This window comes from Lathyrus oleraceus, chromosome 1 (assembly GCF_024323335.1).
Source record: "Lathyrus oleraceus cultivar Zhongwan6 chromosome 1, CAAS_Psat_ZW6_1.0, whole genome shotgun sequence".
Taxonomy (NCBI): Eukaryota; Viridiplantae; Streptophyta; class Magnoliopsida; order Fabales; family Fabaceae; genus Lathyrus; species Lathyrus oleraceus.
This window is the reverse complement of record NC_066579.1, coordinates 446,571,719-446,583,375: the sequence shown is the minus strand read 5'-3', so window position 1 is coordinate 446,583,375 and position 11,657 is coordinate 446,571,719.

The following is an 11,657-nucleotide window of genomic DNA, read 5'->3' as shown; positions in this document are numbered from 1 at the left end:
GTCCGTAATTGTGTGAGTCGTGTTCCCCCGAACGTATAGCTTTTTACGGAAATTGAATCGGAGGTCCGGAAGTCCTCCAACGGCGGAAAATGCGGAGAACTCTGCATTCTGCCTTGTGTTAGCGCAGGAACTGCTGTTTTGTCTACATTAACCGGTTAACCCAGGGCGTTAACCGGTTAACACTGTTATATTTTGTGGAAATGTGCTGTTTTGCCTGCGTTAACCGGTTAACCCAGGGCGTTAACCGGTTAACACTGTTGCGTTTTGCCAGAAAGTGTGTTTTGTCCTGCGTTAACCGGTTAACCCAGGGCGTTAACCGGTTAACACTGTTGGAAATTTGAAAAAATTGATAATTTTAATGTTGTGAACCTAATTGGTGATTGGCCTATTATAGTTAATTGTGATGAGTAATTTTGTTGGATTTATGTTATGAAGTGTTGATACAAGTATGTTGCTGAGTTGTTCCGTGTACGGAAAGTTGTTGAAAATACTGAGTTGTAGGCTTGGTGAGCCAAAGTTGATTATAAGCTGATGTTGTTGAAAACATTGTTGTATTGCTATTATTATTATGTTGTCGACAGTTTAAAGTCGTGTATGCCATGTACATTCATATGCATTAAGTCGGAGCTTTGCTCACACCACGTTGGCCTGGATTGGCAAATTTTAAGTTGAAAGTTGAAGGCTTATGCCTTGATGCCCAATAAAATGGCAATGATTCTAAGTTGGGAGTTTTACTCCGAATGGTACCACATGCATGACGAGTCGAGTCTCATTAGAGTTGCATTTTGTTGGCTTGTTGTATGGATATTTAATTTAATTGAGGAGTGGAATTGTGTTGATATTAAGTATGATGTTTGAGTTGATGTGTCGTTACTGGATGTATGTTACGATTAGGGTGATGAAATGTGTGAATTTACTTAGCATTACATGATGATTTATAATGCTTATTATATCGATTGAGGAACTCACCCTTACAACTATTTTTCAGGTAACGAACAAATGAGTTGAGTGGAAGCTAATGCTTGGAGTCTAGTGTAGTCTCCTAAGTGGGTCATGCTCTGATAGATGCAACATCGGGAGGGAACATTTTTAATATTGTTGTTGATGATTGTTGAACCAGTTTACATGTAGTATGTTGCATGTTTTGAATGATCGATTTGATCTCTATCCGCTGCGTATTGTGCAAATGTTTTATGTTTTGAGTTAATGAAAGAGCATGACAGTTATTATGGTGTGAAATGTTGTGTGACACTCTTGATTGCATATTTACTCTGATTGATATGTGTTATTTTAATTATATACTCGGGGTATTTTAGAAGGGTGTTACACTTTCTGGACAAAGCGCCCTCTAAAAGTGTTAGTTATTTAAAAAAAAATTGTTTGAAAAACAGTGAATATTTAATTGGTAACCTGTTCGCATGCTGCAAAAGTGTAAAATTCATATTGATTTCATCCTTTAATCCAATGTTATACACCATTAATCCATTGATATATACAACATGAATCCATTTATATACAACATTAATCCTCCATATATACAACATTAATATATGATTCTTTGATCAACAATATACAACAACATATTCATGATTTAGTAAAAGTATAACAACAATATACAACATATATACAACAACAGCATACAACAACATTCCATACATATATGTACAACAATATACAACCTAACTATATGATTCTTTGATCAACAATGAATTGACACAATTCATCCTTTATTTCATCCAAATGAGCTCTTGAGTAAGATTTGTATTCCTCAAAGTACTACAATTAAGAGAATAAAACATATTCATGATTTAGTAACAAATTAGATGAAATATCCGATAATATTAAAATAAACCCTAAGTTATTATTCCATACCATTTTTGGGATGTCTATACGATTCAACGCAATGATATCTCTCATAAATCTCAATACAAAAAATCCGCAATCGACCTAATTATTTTGCTGAGGACACTACACAGAAAAACAAACAATATATATATAGTTAATTTCTTACAAACACTATTATAAGCAAAAAAACAAACACTATTATAAGCAAAAATAAGATACTTAATATATACCTGAACTCTGACCCAGGTAATATCCTTCCTATTACGATAATTCTTTTTCGATCTAAATTTTATTATTGCCCTAACAAAATAAAAACGTATATTGAGATCAATCTGACAGACATAATTAAATATACAAATACACACGAATATTTAGGGGAATTTCACTTACGCGTCAACCGTCTTCTTCATACTCGGATATTTACTCCAATCACCCGATAACGAATCGAGATAATACACTATTAGTCTCGAAAGATCCATAGCAACCAACACCCAGTGACCACTGTAAAATAAAACAAAAATTTAGATGAATGAAAATTTTCTACGTAAAAGATATACATAGATTAGAATTAAATTATTAGAAATTAAGAAAATCTAACCCATTGCCAGAATTAAACGGTAAAAATACAAACTGGGTGTAGTATTATCGCCGGCCGCCATGAATCTATCGACTAGATCATTCTTTACGGATGTTGGATTTTTCGTTATTAACGTTGCGTTGATACGGGAAGCAGCAATAAAATTGAAACGGTTACACAATTCAGTTCCCCGCATCAATGTTACATACATATACCTTAAATAGAAACATAATAAACATTAGACTACTCATTGAAATGTGTAAATAAATTGTTCAACTAAGTAAATTATAGATTGATCGGAGTACCATATGTATGTATGAATGACAGCGATGCCCAATTCGTCGTGTTCAAAAAGTTGTTGCATGTCCTCCTTTGCAATTATTTCGAAATGAGCAGCTCCGAAAACACCTTCATCAAAATCTATACTACGAATGGCCCCGTGCATAATATCGGACTCATCCACCATTTTCTCAAGACGCATCATAATTTGAGATTTTGTCCCGGACGTCGTTGGAATATCCTTAGCAGCGCTTTTCAACTTTCGACCGTGAACCTAAAAATTCATATAAAATAAATCATGACTTTTTGTGATGCAACAGAATCGTTGCGTATATAATTCAATGGGTATATATATTTGTACCTCTTTTTGAGATGCAACCGACTCGATGCGTCTTGAAATCCCTTTACCAACTTTATGTGTGGGTCTTGTAGGAGTCTAACATTACCATGTAATAAGGATTGATTAAATATCATAATTGTAGCTGAATTGAAATGTGAATACTAAATATTCATAATCATTTAGAACATATATACCTCGGCATCAGGGAAAATTAGATCTGACGGCCAACCAACAAAGGATCCGACTGCATCTCGCATCAACGTTGTCTCTGAAACAACGTCAGGTAATGGTAGAAGGGCGTTCGTATCTAATACAAGGTCAACCGAAACTTTCATATATCCCACCGGGAGGGGATTATGGTGAAGTAATTCACCCGAAGTATTGTGCACTTTTCCCTTGCCAACTATGCGATAAGTTGGTGACGATAGATACAGCTGACAAGGTGAAATGCCCTAAACCAATAATAAATGTTATTGTTAACGTGTATATGTGTCAAGTAAAAAAGTGCTATTTTAATTTCATAATAACATATATAATTACCTCGGGAAATTTCGGTTGACAATTGATACTAGCTCGGTCACTAGTATCTTTTGCCTCGGGAGCGCACCTTTCCTCTCTATACCTTGCATTCTCGTTTTGCAGTTGGAGTACTTGTGCCCTTAACTCCGCCAAGGTCTCCATCACCTCTTTGTTGGTAGGATTTTTTGTTTTTGGTTTTTTATAAAATGACGACGGAGTCACACCAAAACCCTTACCCCTCACACGACCGGAATACTCAGGAACATTTAGTACTCGACTAAGTACGCTCCTGCAATCCTGGACCTCGGTTGAAGGTAAGGTTTGGGATAAAGTCTCCTGAAATATTATTAGAGGAGATTAAAAATTAATTATATGTCTAACAAAATTTTCGATATAATTAAAGAAATAATGTTACATATACTTACACATTCGTCATAAACATTTTGGACCGCTTCAACGACAGCCCCATCCTTCCCAACCCGAGCAGCCTTCCATAATACGTGCTCCGGAAGAGATGTTGCGTCACTTTTCTCCTCGGTTAGCTACACATTGAATTAGATTATAAGATCATCAATTATAACATATTGTGACAATGTATAAGCTCATAGCATTTGAATATACTCACAATTCTTTGTTGTAACCGTGCATATCCCGTACGCCCTTTTTTGTACGGATACGCGGGTTTTGATGCCCTTTTCCGATTTTTGTCGCTTACTTCCTGGATAAAAAAGTTTAAGGCATATTAGAACCAAGTAACTTAACAATTGTATAATACCATAATTAATAGACATTACATGGAATTTTTCGTTTCTTCGTTTGGCGACAAAGTTATCCCATTCATCGGCTGAAATAATCTCGGCATACTTCATTGGCCGTTCTGCTTCAACAAATTTTCCTTCCTCATCCTTGAGAAATTTGTTGGACAAAAAGGATCGAAATCCTCGGAGTCTTTTTCCGGCCAATTGAATACAATATTTTTGTCGGCTTTCATCGATGTGAAAGGATCTCTAAAAAACATACACATGGAGTGTGTTATTATAAAGTAATATTATAACAATATATGGTCAACAAATAGTCAACAAAAAAAACATATAACAATATATGGTAAGTACCTGTATCTCCGACCATATTTTTTCTTTGCCAACCTTCAAGTCCGGACTTCTCCAATTATCACATGTAATCAGAATATGTTGTCGAACAAGGAAACCAATGTAACTTGCCAACATTGAACCGTTAGGCTCAATTAGTTGGTCTTCAGCACTCCAATGTACTTCAAATTTTACACCCTTATCTCTTGCACGAATGATTGACTTCATAACAGTCAATCCTCGTTTGATTTCTTTTTCAACATTGTTACGTGATCCATTCGCGTCATGGGTATCGTCTTGGTTAGCCATTTTATCTGTAATATAGAAATGATTCAATAAGACCCAAGTAAGACAATGATTCAATACGTGAACACATTCATATACCTTCCATTTCTCTCATGTTACAACAATCTAAACTCTTTTTTTTTTATCATTATTGAATACAAACTCACACACACCTACTGCATGCAAAAGACCAATGCAAACTTATGGTGTTTGGAACATGAACAAACTTGCATCCATAATCATCAAACTTCCAAGCATAAGCTCAAACACACTTCAAATGATATCAGTTTTCAATCAGAAATAAAAAAACTCAGTTTGCCCTAAACAACATTAATCAACATAATGCACAAAATGTAAAACTAAGTTTAGAAAATGCCCTAATCAAACACATGAAGAAAGTGAACGGTAACGATGGAGAAGAGAAATACCTTCAAGGTGACGGTAACGATGGAGAAGAAAGTGAACAGTGACAGTGGACGTGAACGTGAACGCAGCAGCAGAAAAAGGCGACGGCGACGATGACGGTGAGGGAGGGAGAACGAACGGAGGACGAGAGTAATCAGAGTAGAGAGTAATCGCAGTAGAGAGAAAACCCAGTTACGTAAACGAAATAGCTTATAGAGAGGGAAAATAAAGAGACATGCAGTATATGTTATAATTTTAATGTTTACTAAAGGGGACCTTAGAGGGCGCTTTTGTAAAAAAAACGCCCTCTAAAGGGGGCCTAAGAGGGCGCTTCTGAAAGCGCTCTCTAAGGCTTTCCAAAAGCGCCTTCTAAATTGGAAATATACATGGACTTAGAGAGCGCTTTTTTAAAAGCGCCCTCTAAGGGTAACCTTAGAGGACGCTTTCACTAAAGCGCCCTCTATTGTTGTCCCTCCATTTCCTCATTATTTTTTTTTTGCTTCACTTTAGAGGGCGCTTTGTTACAAAAGCGCCCTCTAAAGGGGGCCTAAGAGGGCGCTTCTAAAAGCGCTCTCTAAGGCTTTCCAAAAGCGCCTTATAAACTGGAAATGTACATGTACATAGAGAGCGCTTTTTAAAAAGCGCCCTCTAAGGTTACCCTTAGAGGGCGCGTTCAATAAAGCGTCCTCTATTGGTGTCCCTCCATTTCCTCATTATTTTTTCGCTTCACTTTAGAATGCGCTTTGTTACAAAAGCGCCCTCTAAAGTGCGCTGTCTATTCCAATAGTATGCTCCTTATTTTTTCTCTTCACTTTAGAGTGCGCTTTTGTAATAAAGCGCCCTCTAAGGGGCGCTGTCTATTCCAGTTTTTGGCGTAGTGTCCTCTTTATTAAGATACTCAAATTTAAATTTTCAAATTGGATTCAATTTCATATTATTATTTTTTTTCTCATTTCATTCATACTTTCTCTTCATTCCTCCTCTCATTTTTTACCATGTCATTTTATTTTATTCACACTTTTTTTTTTAAATTTCAAATCTCTTTCACATTTCTTTTTCCCAAACTTTCATTTTTAATTTTTAAACACTTCATTTTTTTTAAGTATCAACTATCTTCCTATTAAAACTAACTACTACCGAACTACTTAAATTGCTATCTCCTTTATATTAACTTACATTAATAAAAACTTTTAAAAAATAAATAATGAATGTCTCAATTTTTTCCCAAGTGGCACATGACCTCATTCCAATCATTATAATTATAGCATGTGATTATCATATTAAATATTATTAAAGATTAATTGTTATACACTGTCAGTATAAAATTTTTTACTATGTCAATACATCACAATCATCCGTTTGTATTACTTTTTAAATATTAAAAATAAAATTCAAACCTTTCAAATATATCAATGCTTGTGATTAACCTATCGTGTAAAAAAAATTTACATTGTCAGTGTATATCAGTTAAATTCATATTATTGATGTATAAATGTATACAATATTGATATTTAGTATTATTTTTACGATATATTTAATCAATTCTATTTATTTATTATTAAAAATATTAATTAATCTATTTTTAAATTTTAGTAAAATTAAGAATTTATTTTATGAAATTAGATAATATTCAATAGTCAGACACACAACTAACTTTTCATCTCATAGATCACTATTTTAATTAATAATTTTTATTATTTAAGATAAACAATTCTTATTTTCAAATGTCAAAATTTCTCTTTTTCTCACAGACCATTATCAATAAAATACATATTTTATTTTAATTAACAATTATTTTTATTTGAGATAAAATTGTTATTTTCAAATGCAAATTTTTCTATTTTTCTCACGGACCACTATTATCAAAATAGCTATTTTATTTTAATTAACAATTGTCTTTATTCGAGACACAAAATTCTGATTTTCAAATATTAAAATTGAGTTTATATTATTATTAGAGATTAATTACTATGCGCGGTCAGTGTAAAAAGTTGTACACTATCGATTCATCATCATCACCCATTTGCATTACTTTATAGATTTTTAAAATAAAAGTCAAACTTGTTTAAATATTCAATGGCTATGATTAACTGACGGTGTAAAATCTTTTTACATTGTCAGTGTATTTCAATTAAATCCTTATTATTATTATTATTTATTTATTTTATAATTAAATAGCTCAATTCAAATTTATATGTATATCTAAATAAAATCTATACAGTATTAAATAAATTTATCCGTGCGGACGACTATTTTGCTAGTTACAATAATGAAAAAAGTTTTTTTTTATTAAATAATTATGAGTTAGTGGGGTAAGTTAGTTATACAAAGGAAGAATTATTAAATTGAGAATATGAAGTAAGAGTGAGTGGAGTTAGTTGGTTATACAAAGGATTAGTAAAACTACGTGTCTTATGTTTTAAGTAATTCTTCAATTAATTAATTATGAATAAATAATTAACTTTTTTTTATTTAAAATCTATTAATCTTAAATGTCATATTTTTAGCCATTTTTTAATTAATAATAATTATTAATGAATAATTGAGATGTTACTTATTTTTAATAGGTTGGAAACAAACTTTCCGTTGTTTTTAATTAAATGTATTTTTAATAAATCAATTATAAATAGAGAAAAATAATATGCACGGACATTATAAAGTTATACTATCAACCAATTATGGATGTGTGTCTCGCAAAATCACAAGTTTATTTCTAAAATATTGATATGAACCAATTATGGATGCGTATCTCGCCAAATCACAAGTTTATTTTTAAAATATTGATATGACATTATAGAAATGTTATAATTTTATTGAATGATAATGTAAAATTAGTTTATCCTAACTGTGTATTACTTTTAATCTTTTATAAATAAATAATTGATCATTTTTATTTATTTAATTAATTAAATTATGGAATGTGAATTAGTGAGAAGCTTAATAAATAAATAATTAATCATATTTATTTATTTAATTAAGTTATGGAATTTGAGTTAGTGGAAAGTTTAATGAATATTTCTTTAAAATGGGTAGTTAGTAGAATAATTGTGAAAGAAAAAATATTTTATTAATTAAATCAATTAAAATTATATAATAGTAATATTAGGTAAATAAATAAATAAATATTAAAATTATACAATTATCTTTTATTTTGACGCGAAAAGTTAACTTTTATGTATAAGAGTATGATTCACTTATTTCAACTTTATGTTATTTATATAATATGAATTTAAATTAATTTTAAATTTTAGTATATTTATTATATATTTTTATATTTAGGAAATAAATATTTTATTGAAAACTATATATTCATCTAATCAATATAAAGTCTTTTATATTGGCTACTAATTATTATCAATATAATTTATTTGAATTAAATTTTATAATTTACATATACTTTCGGTAAAATATTTATTTTGTATTGTTAGCTAATTACAATCATCAAGTATTAAAAAGTTAGTATGAAAAAAGAATTATTTGGTTTGATTGTCTGATTGATAAAATACAAAAATACAAACAAACAAAAAATCTTTGAGCAAACGTTTTTGTTTTTCTGTCAATATCTACAACTAGTGTCACTGTTTTTGTTTTTCTGACATAAAATAAAATGTATCCTTCTTATTAGTATTCTTTATTTTGTTTTTTTTATATCTTTTACTTTTTTAACAGGATTTATTTACCATTCATGTTACTGTGTTTATTTATTTTAAGAAAGGTTTATTTATGTTATACCCTAACACAATAACTTAAAATTGTGTTCTAGTTGTCTATTATTATTTTTATAATAATTTTTTTTAGTTAAATTATGGAAAATACATCCTCATTAAGGTTTGAAAAAACAAAATACTTCATTGATACTTTATAATAAAATTTACATTTAACGACAAACTGCATATGTTTTTGTTGTCAATTTTGTACTTTGTTTCAAATTTTCAATAAATAATTGTAAATCTAGCAAAAAGCATGCCCACACAACATACATACTTGTCTCCTTGGAGTCCATAATTTAAATGGTCCCATTAATGTCTACAAACAAAATAAATCTGGAATGTATTGGTTCTGTAATATTTATTCTGATAAAATATAATTGAGTATAAATTATTTATATTTGGATATGCATGATAACACACATCATAAGATAATTTAAGATAATTTTTTAACCTAGTGTTTGAAGACAAAACAAGATATGGAAATAACTTCCGACACTTATTTGATCATGTCCTTTTAGGTGTACATTTTTATATTAAATTTGAGCTGGAATACAAATCAATATGATAGGATAAAAAATTAACTATTCATTTATTTTATAAAATATAATAAACAAATTATTTTACAAATCAAATCTATGGTTTTTTTTCAATAGATATGAAATCTAATGCCTATGTGAACAACATATAACTTTCTTTATTGGAGTAGATAAAATAATTATTCATTAGAGCTCTCTATGAAAGCACATATACATATCTTGGAGGTTCCTTTTTCCAAATTTATTGGGATATAGCGGAGTCTGATGTAATCAATTCAATACCACAATTTTTTGATCAAACTTTGATTTTACCTAACCTGAATTCACTTGTAACATTGATACCTAAGTACGAGGGTGTTAAATCTATTATGTAATTTAGACTTAGTCCTTGCCAATTTTCAATTTAAAATTATCACCAACATCATTTTAGACAGGTTGGCTAATCATACCCCTAAAAAATTTAAAAGAACCAAAGAAGTTTTATTTTATATATATATATATATATATATATATATATATATATATATATATATATATATATATATATATATATATATATATATATATATATATATATATATATATATATATATATATATATATATATGAATGCATTAGAATTATATCTGAAGTTATTATTTTGTTGGAAAAGAAATTATTTGGATGGAGTATGGTTTTGAAGATACACATAAGGAGAGCCTCTGACACCATGATTGACATTATCTTACCGAGCTCCATAATCAATTTGGATTTGATAAAAAAATCGTGAATAGTGACAACGCCTCTACTCAATCCACACGAACAGATTCCTTCAGTCTCAGTACTAACTGTTATGAATGAAGGCTTTGAGTGTGTGTGTGTTTGTGTGTGTGTGTGTGTGTGTGAGAGAGAGAGAGAGAGAGAAACGAAATTTCATCTAATGAAATGCTTCTGCACAAGGATTCTATTTATAGAACCACTTGTGTGGACTGCAAGTTAAAAAGCTCACTTAAGTGTATGTGTCCCATATCTTATGGTATACCAAAAAATCACTTAAGTGCGTGGTACCTTATCACATTTCGTATTCTACTTAAGTGCATTGTACCTTACGATGTTCCACAGTTCACTTAAGTGCAATGTATCTTACGGTGTTCCTTATTTACTTTATCTCTTATCAATCCGTCCTTTTGTGCATGACCTTGTAGGTTTCCGCGACATTGACAATTATATCAAATCACGTATTTAACATAATAAACAGTAAGGGGTATCTAGCAACACATCACTGCTACGCAAGACACGAAAATGTCATGTGATTTGACAAATCCTTTTTTGTGGTAATACTTGTGTCTACAATTACCCTTTTGCCCTTATGTCTATATTGAACACAAGACATATACCATGTCATCCTTATCCAATTCAACGTTGGATCCTTAGACATTTATCATATTATGCAGGATGGGCAAATTTCATCTAGGTCACTCATGTCCCTCAGCATGCTTCGTGGAGTACCCATCAGTTGTCTTTATGGTCATCCAATTACAGACAACATTTGATACTTTAAGAATAGTGTCCTTGTGTTTAATGGGATCTCATGATTAAGTCACATTTGATACATTAAACGAACTAGCTATTCTAGGGACTTTATTAAACAAATATAATAAAGAAAAACACCATTTTATTACTAATAAATAATTTGATACAAGTACCAAAAGTATTGGCCTCTAGGGCTTACACCAACAATCTTCCACTAGCACTAGAACCAATCATGCATACCCCTAATACCCATAGATCTAGTATGGCCATCATGCTTCTGTTGCACAAGAGGCATTGTCAGTGGGTTAGCAATATTGTCAAGTGCATGTACTCTGCATATTTTCACATCTCCTATATCTATTATCTCTCGAATGAGGTGATAACGTTTAAGTATATGTTTGGATCGTTGGGGAGATCTAGGCTCCTTAGCTTGTGCGATAGCACCATTGTTATCACAATAGATATAAATGGGATCCACAATGCTAGGAACTATACCAAGTTCACTGATGAACTTTTTGATCCAAACAGCTTCCTTTGTTGCACTTGAGGCAACAATATACT